The sequence below is a fragment of the Manis javanica genome, chromosome 2 (assembly GCF_040802235.1).
Source record: "Manis javanica isolate MJ-LG chromosome 2, MJ_LKY, whole genome shotgun sequence".
NCBI classification, from domain to species: Eukaryota; Metazoa; Chordata; class Mammalia; order Pholidota; family Manidae; genus Manis; species Manis javanica.
In genome coordinates, this window is record NC_133157.1 from 128,281,045 (window position 1) to 128,299,650 (window position 18,606).

The following is an 18,606-nucleotide window of genomic DNA, read 5'->3' on the forward strand; positions in this document are numbered from 1 at the left end:
TTATTTCTCAGACTAATCTGGATATTACAGTAACAAAAGCCTTAACCAAGAACATTTTAATCATTTAGTGTCGTAACCGAACGAGAACAGCTCTGTAATAGTATTGGTAGCCAGATTTAGTTTTCAAACACAAATGAAATATTAATTCTATGGAGCATAGGAAAACCCACCCCAATTATGCTCATCACGCTCATTAGTACCCTCGACAAGGCGTAAGTCTTCAAATGACAAATGCCCTGTAGAGACATTACATTGCAGCTTCAAGGGCTGGCCGGTTTAAAGAAACGCAACTTTGGAAATCATATACAAATGACAGTGTGCTAGCCACGATCAGCTGCCGGACGTACAGCATGGAAACCTCCCCCTGGAGGTAATTTTAAAAGAACGTTTTTGGCAAGTCCTTTCTAATGCAAAATAGACGGAAGAGCGGCGGTGCTTTTCTCTCTTTTAGGAATCAGGGTCGCAGGCCGGCTTTTACCTGCGCCCCGGGCGCGGGGCAGGGAGGAGGGAAGGGGAGGGGACTCGGGGCGGGGAGGAGGGCAAGGGGCGGGCATCCCGGGAGGGGGCGGTGCCGGTGCGGCGGGCGTCCGGGTAGCCGGCTCGGGCGGCAGGCGGGGGGTGACGAGCGCCCCCTGGCCGGAGCCGCCCCGCCAGCGCTCGCCGGTGTCCCCGCCAGCAACCCGGACCCAGCGGCCGGCGTCCCCGCCGCCGCCCGGACCCAGCGCCCTAGCAGTGTCCCCGCCAGTGTCCCCGCCTCCGCCCGGACCCGGCGCCCACCTGCAGGTACGTGCTTCCACCTCGCTCGCCTCCAGGAGGTAGGACGGGTCCGCGCGGGGGCCCACCCGCGTCGGCCTCACACGCTCCAGGAAGGGGGAGCCGGGTGACCCCGAAGTCGTGCGCGGCAGACATGGTCCCTGGTTTCGAGGGTTTCTGGCGCGCTCCGCGCAGGATGCTGCGGACCCGGCCGTGGGCCCCCGGCTGGGCCGGCGCCCCTTCTCCCGTCTAACTTTTCCCCTCACCTGGACTAACGCGGTGGGCGGGAGAAGGTGGGGAGCTGTATATTCTTGGCAAACCTCCGTAAGGAGAGAGATTTGATGCAGATGGCACCTGTCCACAGGGGAGAACAACTTGCTTTGTTGAAATTTGCTCGAGCAGCAGACAGCGCCGCCAACACTCAACAAAACCAAGTTTCTTTTCAAAGGCCTGGGGTAGAGTGATGTGGGTCTTTGATAGATACCCAAAAAAAAAAAAAAATGCCGGTGCTCAATCCTGTAACCTTGAGTGAAGTGGTTTTTCGGCTTTGGGGGCCACGTGAGAAGAAAGTAAAGTTAAATATCTTTACTTCATTGGATTTTTAAGAGCCCCAATTATCGACGTGAAATGGACAGATCACGTCGAAGGCTTGGGCACTCCCCGTGGGCACGAATGAAGAGAGGCTCCAAGGCGGCCCCCCTGGGAGATCTGGCGATCTCTGCAAGGCCACTGCCCACTGAGTTGCCTTGCCCTGGCGGGTTGCCCTGCTCAAAAACGTGCTAATGAAAGGTTATTCAGTAATGGCACAAACTGTGACCTGGAGGGAGAGGAATGGAAACTGGCCGCCGTCTTCTGTCCGGGTGAGAAGGAACCATCCTCCAGCATTGTGCAGCCCCGCAAGGGCCAGGTTCCTGATGAACCCGCCGACCTGCCGGGTGGTGTGGCTCCTGTCATTGCTCTCCAGAAGCTGTAACCACCACCTGTTCTTTCCTGGCCGGAGCCCTATTTGCAAGGTCCTAGGTCCTCCTACCTGCCACGCCAACCTTGTGAATCACCATCTTCCTTTCTTCTCTATCTTTTGTTACTCTTGTAAAATGGCAGGCTTGCAACGGATGCTTAATCTCTTTTTGAAATGCTGTGTCTAGTGGGAAGGAGGATGGCATTTACTAATTTGGTTGCAAATTACTGTTGAAGTTTATGCACAGCTGTTTAAAAATTCCTCTGAGATTGGGGGCCATTGTTTGATGCAGGTGTCTGCAGATTGATTTTGTTAGTCTCCTGCTGCTGCTGATTGAACGCACATATATTTAAAGATGCAGCCCAGGAAGAGCTTGTAAAACCTTCAAAGCCTTAGCTGTGAAACTCCTCGGAGTTAGCGAATAAGTCTAAATTAAGTTGTTTTGTTTTGTTTTCTCATAAACTTTTATCTCTGATTTCAAAAGTAACCTGTTCGGCATCACCAGACTTTGTTTGAGCCTCCTGTGATTTTTTTGTAAACTTTTAAAATGTGAACTTCCAGGGTGGACCCTTGTCACCACCCTCCGCTTTGTCATGTTCACTTCCGTCGCTGGCTTGTGCTGTGGTGGCTCAAGATGGCAAATATCTCTCTTGGGCAAACTTTCTGTGTCCGTTTTCATAGCAGGCCCATCTCCCTGCAGCAGAAACTCCCATTGAGTCTGCTTTGAATATACCTGGGCCAGTTACTGGAACTTTGATTCCTGTGCTGCTGTCCCACTGCTCTCTCAGGGGCACAGGGGTACCAGCTATTCATACCTCAGTCCTTAGAATCTCAAAGCTCCCTTTCAACACTAAAACTTGATTCCCTTGATCAGAGTAGGTACTGGAGGCCCCCTTGAATGCCTGTTTATCTTTGGTCTTTTCTGTAAAGATCCCTCATTCTATTGTAAATGTAGTCTTTCTTCTCTGGAAAAGATGAAAATCATCCATATAGTGAATTTGATGTTTTAACCTAAAATTCCCGTGGACAGGGTCCAGGATTTTCTTTTGAGAGGTGCAAATCTTATGTAAGATTATGGTACAAATCTGTAACAGGCATTCACGAGTTAAGCTCCCCCAATCTTATAATGCAGAATTTAATGAGAGAACATTTGTCTGCCTTTAAAATAGGAATTAGAGTTACTGTTTCCTGCTTTTAATGCATATCACATTTTAGTTACTGATTATGTTGTTTGCCCTGAAAATATTGCTGATATGGTATATTAACCTAATGGGACAGTTAATGAGTGTGTTTGATTTCAGGTGATTTCCCATGTTTATATAGTGTTTATTCTTTAATTTTTTTTTAAGTAGCTTTCCCAAATCATTTAAAACAACAAAAAAAATTGTTATGTGATGAACCATCCTAGAGCACACAGATGTCTCATGTGATTCCATATTTATATACTTCATTGCCCCAAATCAAATCTGGGATTAAAAGAAAGGAAAGTAGTTTTGTGGTGACATCCATAGCATTAAACTCACTCTTTCTGTTTCTGTCCATTATTTTAAGTGTCTTGTTGTCAAGCACCAGTGCATCTAGCTTTGCTTTTTCACACTTCTTTTAGATGTTAAGGCAGACATTACGAGAAACTCATGAAAAAAACATGATGTTGAGGCAGCAAAGTGAACTAAGAAGTGTTTCCTTGCAATAATGGAAACATCGTTGGGTATTTCAACATGTTAACATTTATATACAAATTCATATTGCTCTGTCATCTAAAAATATCCCTAGGGTGAGATGAGAATCAGAGGTCTCAGAAATTAGGAATAGCTCATCCCAAACTCAGAATCATAGAATTCTGCTCTGAGGTTAAATTAGCAGATATTTAAAGATGCCCACTTTGGCAGCCTATACTTTTACAGGTTGATGTTAACTTTTGAATTAAGCTAATGATGCTAGTGGCAGTAATCAGAGCCAATAAAAACAATAAAGCATAGTTTTATTGATGCATTAGAATTTATGCCATATGTTAGAATTTTGTATTTGATAAACATGACTCAGTTAATCTTTGCAAAGATTTTATAAATTTGATATTATCATCATCCTCATCATCATCACGATCCTCATTTTACAGATGAGCAAACTGAGGCTTAGAGAGGGTAAGTCATTTCCCCAACTCTGATGGGTGTAAGTGGAGAAGTCAGGTTTGACCACCACACTGTTGCCATAAACCCCAGCCAGAACTGGATGACCTACCAATTAAATTTTCTAAAAAATACACTTAACATAAAGTTTACCACCTTAATCACTTTTAAATGCACAGTTCAGTGGCAGTAACTACATTCACATTGTTCTGCAACCATCACCACCATCCATCCACAGAACCCTTTTCATCTTGCAGAACTGAAACTCTGTACCCACTCAACACACTAACTCCCTTTTTCTCCTTCCCCAGCCCCTGAAAACCACCATTCTGCTCTCTTGTCTCTTAGGAGTTGGACTGCTCTGGGCACCTCAAACCAGTGGAATCACACAATATTTGTCTTTCTGTGATTTGCTTATTTCACTTAGCACATTGTCCTCAGGCTCCTCTATATTGTAGCATGTGTCAGGATTTTCTTCCTTTTCAAGGTGGAACAGTAGTCCATTGTAGGTATGTATCCTGTTTTGTTTATCCATTCATCTCTCTGTGGACACTTGAGTTGCTTCCACATTTTGGTTTATGAATAATGCTGCTATGAACATGGATGTATAAATATCTCTTGAAGTCTCTGCTTTAAATTCTGTTGGCTATATATCCAGAAGTGAAATTGCTAGATTGAATGGTAATTGTGTGTTTAATTTTTTGAGGAACCACCATGCTGTTTTCCACAGTGGCTACACTATTTTACATTCACACCGTCAGTTCACATGGGTTTCAATCACTCCTCCGCGCCCTCACCAACACTTGCTATTCTCTGGTTTTGTGGTAGTGGCCATCTTAATGACTGTAAGATGGTAACCAGTCAACTTTTTACCAGATCATTTGATGCCTGAGGTCTATAGGCCTATGCTCCTCCCAAAGTCATTGTGTTTCCTCCCTCACCTCGTGAACCTTTTTTAAAAAAGTGCAGAATCATTGGAAGTCTAGGACTAGGGAAGCATGGGCAGGAGAACCCCTGAGAGAGAAACAAATGTCCCTCTAGGTAGGGATGCCCCTGCCTGTGTGAAGGACCTCATGATTTAGAAATGAATAGTTATCAAGAATAAAGTAAGTAATGCTTTAGGGTCAGTAACTCTTAAGTGTGTGAAACAGTCTCACTGCAGAAGATTAAAGGTGGAGTTATCACCTGTATGTGACCAAAACAAGTCAAATTCCCAGAACAGTGGAGAGAACCAAAAGGCTGAAAGCTATGTTTTAATTCTAAAGGCTTTGTTGTGAGCCCCAGAGCCACACACTGTATGTATAACCCACCGGGTAGATGCAGCCAAGTAGAGGAAATTATAAGGAAGTGTGAGAAATTTTATCAGTAGTTTTATTGTTATATGTCAGCTTGATATTATGGTGTGTGACTATATTAAATACTTGTATCCCCCTCTAGAATGTAAACTCCCCAAGGGCTAGCCTTCTATCCATGGCTATGTTCCCAGCTACTACAGGAGGGCCTGTCACATGGGAGGCCTGGTAAATTGTGCAGAATGAATGACTCAGGGCTGTCCTAGGGACATACAATGGAGCTGTATGTCCCTCTAGGGAACACCTAGACTTGGGGGGGTCTGAGATGGCCAGAGAAAGTGACGCCTCAGCTGATACTTTAAGGATAGGGTTGTCATGAGCCAGGTAAGGTGGGAAGAGCTTTTGTAGAATGGCTTGGCAGCATGCAAGCACAATATTCTAGTGAAAGAAAGGAATACGGTCTGGTCTCAATGTAGCAGGGGAGTAGAGGATAGCAGGGTGAGCCCGGAGGCATCCCCTCCAGCCATATTTTTGGTGTCAACTCTCTGGCTTTAGTTCAAGTACAAAGAGCAGACCCTTGATTGCCCCTGGCTCTCTTACCCTCTGTCCCATCTCCAGCCTTCTGAGTTGTTCACATCCAGTGAATGCTGAAATAAGTGCCTGGAAAGTAGGGTGCTGGCAAGACACAGGCAAGTTTCCAAAATGAACCAAGTGGTGGGTTCATGGCCAGCCAGGTGAGATGACTCGTCAAGAGCTCAGGGGAGCAAGAAGCCAGGGCCTTCAGTAAGCTGAAATGTCTCTCTTGCAGTTTGGGGAGAAACTCATCGCAGCTGTGGGCTGAGCACTAGTAGGAGAACAGTCTTCAATGTCTTTCATTCAGGGGCCCATTTAGGTATTTATTTCAGTGACACAAAAACAGGCCTTTTACACAGTGTTTTTCAACTTGCAAGACAATATCTATTATTGAGTTATAAAACTAATTTATGGAGCTGTGACAAGCATATCTTTTAAAATGAAATAGAACGGAAAATACTAGAATGCATTTCATCCAGCAAGAATAATTATTTCATAAAATTTTTTATCATGAGTCAAGGATATTAAATCTGTTACCTAAAAGTTTGAAAATTATAGACTCATGACATTGAATTTTCTATACCATGCTCTTAGAGAATCATAAGCTTAGGGCTGGAGGGAGGAGGGAGAAACGGAAAGGAAGTGATATTTGTTGAGTGTGCATTGTGCCAGGTGCCTGGATACCTGGGTTCATGGACTCCTAAAGCCCTGTGCATTGGGTGGATCATTCACAGTTTACAGAGGAAATGCTGAGGCTAAAGAAACTTGATCAAGAGTCACACAATAAGTTACTTGCAGTGAACCCTGATCCCTCAGCATCTAATTTACTGTGCTCTTTAGCTCTCCATGGGTTGTATTCCCACAATCAGTGGCTGTTTGGGGAAGACATTTTCTCAGGCAAAGTGTTAGGAGCATATTCCACATTTGTTAGGGAGAAGACAAACTTTGAGATCTACCTCATCAGCTACTTAGAGAACTAAATTCGTTGGAAATAAATAGTATTGATTATACAGACCAGGGATGGGATCATTCAACCTGGAGTTGACAAGGATGAAAGTAGCTGCTCTTTCCTTTCCTCCCCCGAGGCGTGCCCTTCATTCCCGAGAAGGTGGACAGCGGGGGTGCCGTGTAAGAGGCTGTGCTTCCCTTTCTCAAGCTGGGGTACCTGGGCCTCCTGTCTGCTCTTCCCAGTGTGTGTACAGAAGTTGGTGAGTTCTATGGGACAGAATTATGCAACTATGCATATTCACAGTGCTGTAAGTCCATGGTTTCCAGCCTTAGCTGGGCTTCCTGACTTCCCCTGGTCAGCTCTCATCCACGTCCTGGGGCAGCTGCTTCCACCTTCTCCTGCCGCCACTGTCCCCTCACACTCAGGACATGGCCTTGCTTCCTGCTTTGTTGAGAACATGGAAGTTTTCCTGAAACAACCTAACCCTATGACCCCAGAGCTGCAACCCTAACTTCACCTGGGCCCCCTCCTCCCATCCTTTTCGTCTACGTGAAAAATAAAGCCTTCCTTCCTGTTCCATGTTCATCCCCCCTGAACATGCTGAGATCCATTTCTTCATCATTCCTAGGAATCTTATTCTCTTGATTCTCTGCTCTCTCGCCTCTATTTTCCTAACCTGCCTCATTACTGGCCCTGTTCTTACCACATCAGACATGCCAAGTTCCTTCCTTTATGAAGAAAAAGGCCATCCTTCTCTGCCATCCTGCAGTTGTTCCTTCTCTCCCCTGTCCTCTTCACAGCCAAACTCCACCACTGTCCCCTCCTCTGCTGCCCTGTGTCCTCAGTCCGCATGTCTGGCGGCAGCCATCTGTCATTGCTCTGCTACCTGTCACACTCCCCCTAACCAGTTCCTGCTGACCTCCATTCCACTGTATTTGACGGCTCTGCAGAGCCAGGTGCAGAACACTCCTGAGTCCTGCAGGCTCCACTGGGATGTCCTCTCCTAGGGAGTGTGTCAGCATAGGGTCACACGCAGGCAGCCAAAGAGTCATGCTCCCTTCTGCCTGCAGAATAGGAAACCACTGCTACCTGTGTAAGACTCAGCATCCTCAGGGGCAGCCCTAAATGGCTTCTCCATCCACAGGCCCCCGCTCTCCTTGGGGAAATAAAATCAGGTGGCCCCTAAACTCCTAGTGCATCCCTTCCTTTGTTCATGAAGACCTGTTCTCAACCGGAGTCCCTTTTGGCAGTTACCAAAACAAGTGTCCTGTGTTCACCTTTTCTGTGTGGTTTGTCATGTGACTACCCTCCCCCTTAGGCTCTCTGGTGTCACGGGTCACAGTGTAAGCAGACCTCAGTACTGAGATTTTAATGCAGTATCACCTCCTGAGTCAGCTCACCTAAGAGCACGCGTCAGGGCTCCTCTGTCCTCTTCTTTAACCCTTGGCATGGTGCTCAGACTGCATCTTGACGTGACGAAGCTTGTCAAGCCTCTCATGGTCAAGGAATATATTCTATTTTCCTCCAGTTTGCCACAGGAAGGATTCTAAGCATGTATCCTTATTGTTCAGGGCCTACTCCTTCACATTATGGGCCCCATGGGCATTTATGTCTGTGTTTGTCGCGTGATTTTTAGGGGTCTGACTGCAGAGTGGTTTATAGGGCCAAGATCATAGTTAGACTTTGGTGTGTGGACTTCTGGCAAGCCAGTCCCTATATGTTGTCATCTGCTGCTTCCCCCCACTCCCAAGTTCTGGGTGCCAGTGTCCCTCCTCCCCAGTTTCCTTGCAGTAAGTGTCACAGATGGCAGTCAGCACACAAGAGTATTAAGACTCCGAACGGGATTGTCCCTTTTGGAATAGACTGGAGAGAGGCTGTAGGACTTCACGGTGTCATTCGCCTGCCTCTCTCCTACCTTCAATGGCCATGCCTTCCAACAGTGAAGGTGGATGGGAAGGTCACAGAAGTGTGGACTGGGAGACTAAGGTTCTCCTTCCAGTTGTGCTGTAAGGCCATAAGGTGAGGTCTCTGGGGTTCCTCCCCATCTTACTGTTTTATAGCTATTTTGGCAGGAGCGGGGGTGGGAGGTTTCACTTGGTATCCACATGTTCCAGTCAGACCAGGATTTCACCCAGGCACCTGGGATGGTGCGTATGAATACATTTCAAGGCTGCCAGGCTGTAGGTAGCTGCTCATCAGCTTTGGTTAACAGCCTGTCGAGATGAGAGGACACAACCATCAGGGGAACGTATATCCCTTTCCAAGCAAGCCAAGTGCAGTCGCCCAAACACTGAAGCCATTCAGTTAAGGATTTGATTTTGCAAACAATTTCATATGCTAAAGACAACAAAACAGTTTTCCTTCTCTTATGCTGGTGATGTCAGCAATACCAGGAACCTTAACAACCAAGTTTTCTCACAATGCTGTGTTCCAAAAAGAGCAGCTTATCCTCAGTTGCCTTTGTTCCTAGAAAATAAGATGAGGAACAGCAGCCAGGTGGAATCTTCTCTCCCCTAAGAATGGAAACTCTCTTAATTCTTCGGCATTAGTCATTCAAAGAGAAAAATAAATTAGCATGGATTTTTTAGGACATGCTCAGGTTGTACAGAGGGGTGATATTAATAGTAGTCATAAATAAACTCTTCCACCCAAGAAACTTGAGATACTATACCACCTACCTACAACTGAGCCAATCCTAGATAATTTTAATGTTATTGAAATCTTTTTCATGTTGATGAAATAACTCAGAAATAACTTGCATACTTCCAAATTCCAAGGCAGAGGTAGTTTAAGTATCTACTGAAGGCGCAGCATAAGGTTCTCTAACCTTCCTTCCTCCATGCCAGTAAAAAAAAAGCATTTTACCACTGGAATTCTTCCCCAATTCCTGAGCATTGAGATTTGTTAATATTTATGGTATGCTTGAGACTGTGACTAAAAGTTCTTTAGGAGAGTTAGGCATCTAAGCAGTAGGAAAAGGCCTTTCCTTATTAAAATAAAATAAATGCAACTTATTTAACAAAAACTTGCCAGTAATACAAAGCATAAATCAGCACATGATTTTGGAAATTAATGAAGAAAAACTCATCCATTAACAATTTCCCACATGGGGAGCTGGTAAGGAAAAGTGTCAACACATAGCATCATATTTGAATTTTATTATTTCAATAGAAATGAAGAGAAGAATAGGGGGCATTACAATTAGCACACATAATGTAGGGGAGGGCGCGAGGAAGGCAGTATAGCACAGATTAGACAGGTAGGAACTCTATAGCATCTTACTATGCTGATGGACAGTGACTGTAATGGGGTATGTGGTGGGGACTTGATAATGGGAGGAATCTAGTAACTACAATGTTGCTCATGTAATTGTATATTAATGATACCAAAAAAAAAAAAAAAGAAATGAAGAGAAGAGGAAGCTCCTTCTCTTCAAGGAACAGACTAGAAGAATTTCAGAATAGAATGTGTTTATTTAAATATATAAAACCAATTTTGTCCTGAAAAAATATTGTACATATTTTCTCCTGGAAAAACAGTCTTTATCTCTGGGTTTAAATTTCTAGACCTTGAGAGAGATTACACTATTCAAGTACTATCCTAGCTCAAGACACTTAGCAATGCAGCTAAGAATGCAAATTAAAAAGAATCATCAAACATTCAATAGGTCCAAAAAGTGAAACATATATCTGTTTGGATATTTGTCTAAAAACTACCAGTAGGAAATTTCAGAATGAATTCCAGGGAATTTTAATCCACATGCCACATTTTCTTAGCCTTTTGTAAGAGAATCAGGATTACATTTTCCGAGAACCACTTGTTAAAAAGCTTGAGCACTAATCAGTTAAGTGTGAATAGGCTTGAAACAAGATGTGGTAATAAGTAATTAAGGATGAATGCAACTCAACACGTCTCTACAGTGGAGCAATGCCCATGCCCTGAAATTGTCGAGGCTGCAGTATATTGGACACACATTTATTGGACCAAGAGCATTCCTTTGGTATCAACTGCTGTATAGCAAACTTCCTCAAAACTTAGTGGCTTAAAACCACATCATTTTATTTGCTCGTGAGTCTGTGGACCAGGAATTAGGGCTGGCTCTGCTGCTTGTAACATCACCTGGGCAGATCTGAGACGGGGTCCCTCAGACACATGGTGCTTGGCGGGTGTGGCTAGAAGACCAGAACAACCCACTCCCTCTCTTTCTCTCTGTGCAGCCACCTTGGGCTTCTTTTCATGGCAATTAGATCCTAAGAGTGAGTGTTCCCAACACACAAAGGTAGAAAAGCTCAAGTCTCTTAAGAGCCAGACTAAGGATTCATAGAGAGTCTCTTCTGCATTTGGTGGTCCAAGCAAGTCAGGGCCGGCGGAGATCACAGGGAGGGGCCATAGCCTGCACCCCTGGGTGAGCCAGCTGTGTGCCATAGCTCAGGCAGTGGAAGGAGAGGCCTGCCACAGACCTTGGAAGCACAACCACATAGAGTTGGGCTGTTGTACACTGGCACGTTCCTTTCCTGAGATGGAGCTTCTAGTGTCCTTCCTCTCCTGACTACAGCAACGATCAGACCAACACACTCAGCATTAAAATTCTGTGGCTTCATATCAGCTACCGAACACAGTCCAGACCCTCTGCATGCTTGCTAGGCCCTCCCCGACCTGTCCCCTGCCTGCCATTGCAAAGGGCCTGACACCTGGCACGTCTTCAGCCGCCTCTCAGTTGCACAGCTCTGTGTGGGACCACTTGTGTGGGACGGTGTTCTCCCAATCCGAGTCCTCAGGCAGCTGACCCCTAGAAATCACCACCTCTGCTGGCCAGCGTGCTGACACCCTCCCTGGTGTAGGGTAGCATTCTGTCATCTCAGCAGTAATGAACATCCCGCCCCCAGAACCCCTGGAGGGAGGAACCTGTTCTCTTCTCTCCTGTCCAGCCCTTGCCTTCAGCAGAGTCCCATGCATGCAAGGCTCAGTGAGTGTTTATGGACCGTCAGCGAGGTCTGCACAAATGCCGGGCAGTGGGGCTGCAGCAAAGATCAGAGAACCCCGGACAGGAAGACAGCAAGAGCTGCCAGGAGCGAGCTCTGTCACCCATCAAGGGGAGGGTGCAAAACTGCAAGACCACAGAAGGGACGGTGCCAGAGGAGCGAAAGAAAAGACAGCTCAGGGAGGAAGACAAAATCCAGGTGATGTGAGAGCGGGCTGTGTGCATCATTAAGAAAGAAGCCCTGAGGAGACTGGCCAGCCTTGCCTCTTGGCCCCACATGGAGCTACAGGAGGGGCAGCCCGGGCTTTGTTCCCACCCTGAAGTTAAAGGCAGCACCCCCCAAATCCAAGCCACGGGGAATCTCCACTCTGAGGCCACAGTGTGGCTGTCATCAGGAGACTGTGCCCCAGAGCAGGGGCAGTAAGGCTTCTGGGAACCAGTGGGCAGGTCTGAGCTGCGGCTTCTCTCCTCAGGTGGTATCTTTACTCCTGAGCCACATGGACTGAATAACGTGAAAGTGAAACTGACTGACATGCTGGGCTCTGGTGACAGGGGAACAGTGTGGCCAGGAGACGTGAGGCCAGCTGGGCCCCCATGAGGAAGACCACCTTGGATGAGCCCAGAGCTTTCTTTTGACAAAACAACTATAAAGGAATCAATCATCATGGAAAACATTTTCCCTGCCCAAACAGTGATCTTGATTCTTCTACTATTGAAAATATAAAGTTAGTACCAATAATTATAACTAACTTCTATTGAGCTTTTTCTGTAGTCCCGGTACTACAACTACCAGTTTACATCATTAACTCCTTCGAGTCTTTTAACTCCTCTTGTCCTCATTCTACAGGTAAGGAAACAGGTTCGGTGGCTTGTTCAAAGCCACGGGGCTACGGAAAGGCAGAGCTGGATCTTGAACAAGGGCAGCTTGCTGCTGTAGTCTCTGTTCCTAGCACTCACTTGGTGAAGCCTGAATTTCGCATTATAGTGTATTTACTGACTTGTGTTTTAAAAATACTATCTGACATTGGTATTAATTCTAAGTGAGTTTTGAGACATCCTTCTCTCTTTATACTTGAGTTACTGTTTGGGCACATTTAAAAATGGCAAATTTTATCATATATGGACACACACACACACACACACACACACACACACACACACACACACTGATGGTGTAACTTGCAGGGAGCTGTTAAGTTTAATTAAAAATGAGTGAGAAATGCAGCCAGATTAACATTCTTTAGTAGTAACTTTGAAGTGGGAACTCCAACATTATGGGTTTTTCTGGAAATTGAAAGAATAATATATTGTGAGTTATACTGTGTTTTTCAGTCTATGTAACTTTGTGATTTGCATTTTTAGTCAGTATGTTCTCATATCTATGAAAGACTAACAAAGTTCACATTAAGTTTCTGATTCTTTTGTCTATTATTATTGTTATTTGACAAGTTCCTAAAGTATATAATTCCCAAAAGATCAAAGAGATATCCTTACTGTAGAAAACATTTTTCTGGTCAAAGTTTCCAAAGAATAATTTTTAAAATCTCAAGAAATCTGTACTTTATCTCCCCTGGTTTACCAAATAAAATCAGAAATATAATAGATGGTTTATATTTGAGCAAATGGGCAATTCTCAGAGGTTAAGTAATTCATTGAATATAAGTATTAGCCCTGAAAGTGAATAAACAGGAAAATTATAACTGCCAAGGTACAGAATATCCATGATTCCTTGTATCCAGGGTAGAAACAAAGTATCTACACTTCGCATGGCTCTGGTTTTAACTTTATCCTCGCATGGCTCATGGACCCCTGATGTTCAGCCCTCCCACAGCCAGCACTTAGAGGATTTTGGGATTCGGCCATATTTGAAACTGTGAACAGTACAGAGGATTTTTTTCCTTGGAGTTGACTTCGCAGCAAATCAAAGGGTGACTGCCTTAGGAATGCTACTTCCCCCACCCCCTATCATGAAATACCTTCCATTGCTCTGCCAGAAAGTTCCCACTTCACTTTATTCCAGGACCTGGAATTCTGCCAGCCAGAAGTTTAAGGAACACAGATCCTCTTTAAAATGCAAGTACTGCTAAGATTTCCTTTACACGTTAGAGTGGCTTACTCAGAGACATGGAGGAAATGGAACATTTCATGGGGAAGGGGAAGGCTGGGCTTTACTTTATTCAGTCAGCAAATATTAGTTGATCAAGCGCTTAAGTGATCATTGGTCAATGGTTGATCTGGGTGTTGGGACTACAGGGCAGAAAAGAAAACCCAGATCCCAGCCCCACGAAGCCTACTTTCTTTTGGAGGAGAAAAACAATAAAAAAGCAAGTGGTACATAAATAAGATGGCTTAGCTCATGACAGCGCTGTTAAATAGCAGTAAAGGGAGTGAAGATTTACTAAATGCTTTCTTTTTATGGAGAACAATGGAGAGAAGAATGTCAAATATGTACTTGCTGCCACAAAATCATGGTTAAAAACAAAAGGGTGCAGACAACTCAGCAGGCGATAGAGAAAAGGCATGTCCTGTCCTCCCCAGGTCCCAGATAGCATACAGACCTGTCCCCGTTCCTCCCCTGGCCTGGGCATAGCTCCTTTCCACCCTGCATGCCCCTGCTAGTGTGCCTGGGACTTAGTAGGCATATTTTATATGGACCCTGCTGTTACAGTTCCTATTAATAATGAGGATCTGTACCAGTGTTTGTTTTTTTTTTTTTTTTTTTTAGTCCTTCACTTTTTATTGCCTACTGTTGCAGCTTCGGCAGGCAAGCGATGCGTGGAAGGACAGCACAGTGCTGCCTGGTTATTCCCACTCAGAAGGCAGGCCTGCTTTCCCCTTCCTTTCCTGCTCCTAACGCGCGCCTGTGTCACAGCTGAGGGACCTCACGGTGCTGAAGGGCGCGCTGGGTCCTCTCTACATATCTGCTGGAAAAGGAGTGGCCCTACTCAGTTTTTAAGTACTCTCCTATGTCCTCATTTTTCTTTCATCCTAAGGATCAAATCCGTCTCGTAGAACTTAACCCAAATCTTAATAATATTGAGATAAAACAGTAAAATATGGAATTCTAGCATGTATAAATATGACTTATTCTTCCCAGACTCCTCATTTTAAAGGCCAAGGACACTGGGGCTCAGAGGAGCCACACAAGATATGTAGGTGTCACAGCAGGTGGGGGTAGAGCCAAGACCATACTGGAGGCCTCTTGACTTCCACTATTGAATTCTGGCTCTTAATAACCTTATTAAATGCCAATGATCTCCCAGGCCAACCTCAGAAACTCAATTTTCTGAGTTTCAACCTAAGATTCTTATTTCTCCTCTTGTATCAAGGTGACCATATCCTCACAACTGAAAGGGATGTGGGCCAGTAGATGACACTATTCCAGCAAGCAGGGATTCCCCTAAGAACATGATGCTCCAGGGGCTGCCGTGGTCAGTCTATCAGCTTCCTAGTCGAAGGCGATTTCCCAGACTATACCCATGATGCTTGCTTGCTAAATCATCAGCTTAACTTATTTATTCCATATTTTTTATCTCAGTTTTCTGGTTGTATTTTATCTTAAGTCATCTTGAGTTGACCTAAAGCTGTGGTTTTGCAAATTAAGTCAGCTGTGGGTTTCTGCTTACATCCCTTCCATGTGTTTACTAAGCTTTTTTTTTTTAAGTAGCATTATGTGTCTGTTTTCATCTTTACGGTTATATATGAGGTCTGTCTTCCTTAAGGTTCATTTAAACAAAACCAAAACTGTTCAGAAGAACACAGTCAGAAACCAAAACATTTTTAAAATACCTTGTTTAAGTTACATCTTAGCTACAGTTGAAATCCCTTAATGTTTTGAAGTGTGTCTGTAAGGAAGAGATCATGTGGCTTTTGAGTCTGGACTTTATACTTTAGGCAGAGAGAAGCTGTTTCATGCTTTTTAACATTAAAGAGTTTTAGAAAGACAGCTGTCATGGCTGATGTGGAAGAGGAATGAATGGCACTCAAAGACGAGGGGCTTGGTACTAATTACCAAAGTGTTGTAATCTAGAGAAAATATGTCAAGTTCTCATGCTAGAAGACTGAAGAGTAGGGATCAAATGCAAAAGCAATCAGGTAAGATTCATAGGGCTTTTCACATAGTTGGATGTAAGGAATGAAAATAAAGGAGTACTCAGACTTGATTCCAGTATTTCTAGCTTGGAAGACCCAGTAGATGGTAATATCATTGATCAAGACAGGAGAGAGAGGAGAGGCTTAGGCACTGAGAAAAAGGTAGATTCCATCTTTTGTTGTGCTTCAGCTGGTAGAACACCACTGGAGAGGCCTGGTATGTAATCAAAATACAGGAATGAAGGACATGCAGGGATGGTTCAAGAAAAATGTTCTTTTTGAAGGTACCACAAAGTAGAGGATCATTGAAGCCATCAACATGGATAAGAGTGTCCAGAGTTAAGTCAAAACCTAGAATAGTCCATAATATTTAGGTAAAGAAAGCTGAACCAGCAGAGTCAACTAAAGAGTGACCAAAGAGATGGCAGGGACAGCAGAGGGAAGGAGTCGGCAGCGTTATGTGTGCCGTCGAGGGGCAAGACCGGGAATGAGCCAGTGGACCTGAAATTGGCCTCATTGGCGCCCTTTGAGAGAGCATGACCAGTGGAGCATGGTATGAAGGCTAAATGGCAGAGGGTAGAGAAGCAAATGAGGATGGTTTGAGAAGCTTGTTGGTGAAGGACAGGAGGCAGCGCCACATCTGCAGGAGAAGCAGTGTCAGAAGCTGCCAGGGGACGGACATGTGAGCATGTTTGTAAATGGGGGCGGGAGGAGGCTAGAATCACAAGAATGAGGGGTAAAGGAAGAATGGTCCAAAGGTTGTGGCCAGGAGACAAGGGGGAGAACAGGTGGAGAGAGAGATGAGCTCTCTCCAGGGAAGGAGGTTGAGCAGATTTATGTCACATGGCTTCCATTTTCTTGTTAAAATAGATGAGCTCATCAGCCCAGGGTGGAGAAGTCGGAGTTACGCTTTTGGATTCTTAAGGCGAAGGAACCTGTTTGGGAAAGGAAGCTGACCAGGAAAGCAGCACTAAAGATTGTTGGCAAATTCAGTGATACATCAATGCTTATATTGTTGCTTTTTATTGTGGCAAATGTGCACATAGCATAAAGTTTACCTTTTTAGCCATCTTTAGGCATACACTTCAGTGGCATTAATTAGATGGACTGTGTTGTGCAACCATCACCATAATCAATTTCCAGAACTTAACTTTTTCCATCTTCCCAAACAGAAACTCGGTACTCATTAAGCAATAATCCCTCATTACCCTCTTCCCCAGCCCCTGGTAACCACTGTTTCACCTTCTGTCTCTATGGATTTGCCCGTTCTAGATATTTCATGTTATTTGTTGGTTTTAAAGCATGAGCCATGAAATAAGAAAAAAGAATAACAAGAAGATATTAATTCTTACTATAATGTTCTATAGAACAAGAGGTCGTTCTTAAACCATACCTTAATTTTTTGAGTTCACCATGTGGTATCCACTCATAAAACATTGCTGTAATGTATTGCATTACCCTTAAGGGAATTCAGATTTACTTTGGCACTCCTCAAATTCTACTCTGATACTTCTTGACAGTATGCATACGCAACAGTGGTGTCTTTTTCTCTTGTCCAAATGATAGCACAGAATTGCAGTTGGGTAAATATTTTTGTTTAGTAGTCTGTTTTCGTGGATTGCTTTATTCATCTGAATTTATGTTACCTGAAATAGAAGTTCCTAAAAATAGCTTGTATATGCATCACTTAGAAAAACACGAAATTTTCCTGCAAACATAGGCAAACAACCACTCTGCCTGAATATCAGCAGTAGGTGATGTGAGCAGATCCTTACTTCTCATGAGGGGATTAGATGAGTCCTTAGAGAATTGGACACAGTTATTTTTTTATGGAAATAATTTTTCTTCCCCATGAAAGAAAATTCTAGTAAGAGTCTTATTAGAATAAATGTCCAATGTTGCAGTCATGTTCCAACTCAACTCACATTTTCACTTTCTGGGACCAACCCCAGCAGGAGTTGGCAGAATTCCTGCAGTGGAGATGAGTGAGTTGGGAATCCTCGTATAGCCGTTGTTACTGCTGTGGAGTTTTATCTCTTCAGAATTGCAAGTCCTTCAGAAATCTGTGTGGAATTTGCATGAGCAGGGCTTTGGGTGTGAGTCGTGTATCTCAAAAGAGGCCATGATCTTGCAAATAGTGTGTTTTAATCCAAAGAATCATGAGATATTACTGATTTTACAGAAGAGGGCATTGGACCCAGAGAGGCAAAGCAGTTTGCCTAATGTCACACAGCTGAATTCAACAGACAGCTGGTTGAATGGAGCATTTAAGAGGATGGAGAGGGACCTGGATATTTCTTCCCCAGAATATATGCTATGGATTACTTTGCAGGCAGAAAAGTTGGAACCTTGTGCACTGCTGATGGAAATGTAAAATGGTGTAGCCAGTGTGAAACACAATATGGCAGTTCCTCAAAAAAATTAAAAATAGCTTAGGGTATAATGCAGCAGTCCCTCTTCTGAAAAAACTGAAAGCAGCATCTCAAAGAGGTATTTGCACCTTTTTCACAATTGCCAGGAGGTGGAAACAACCCAGATACCCATTGATGGATGAATGGATAAACAAAGTGTGGTCTAGACATACTGTGGAATATCGTTCAGCCTTAGAAAGAAAGGAAATCTGACATATGCTCTAACATGGATGAACCTTGAGGACATAATGCTGAGTGAAATGGACCAGTCACAAAAAAGACAGATAGATAGTGTTAATTCCACTTAGGAGATATCAAAAGTAGTCAGATTCATAGAAACAGAAAATAGAATGGTGATTACCACCAGCTGGGAGGGACAAAAATGGGCAGTTGTTAAATGGCCACTGAGTTTCAGGTTTGCATGATGAAAGGTTCTAGAGGTCTGTTGCACGACAGTGTGAATATACTGAA

The 18,606-nt window shown here is 44.2% G+C and overlaps 1 protein-coding gene across 2 annotated transcripts in view; it reads left to right on the forward strand.

Annotated features, from left to right (window-relative positions):
* The first annotated feature begins 586 nt into the window (after positions 1–586).
* Positions 587–18,606, forward strand: part of PRKCQ (protein kinase C theta) — a 153,583-nt gene continuing 135,563 nt past the window's right edge. The window contains exon 1 of one of the 2 annotated variants that reach the window (XM_073229363.1): positions 587–783. The gene's annotated coding sequence lies outside the window, so the exon portion shown is untranslated. The remainder of the gene's footprint in view (positions 784–18,606) is intronic. The other variant, XM_073229362.1, reaches the window with a different exon arrangement.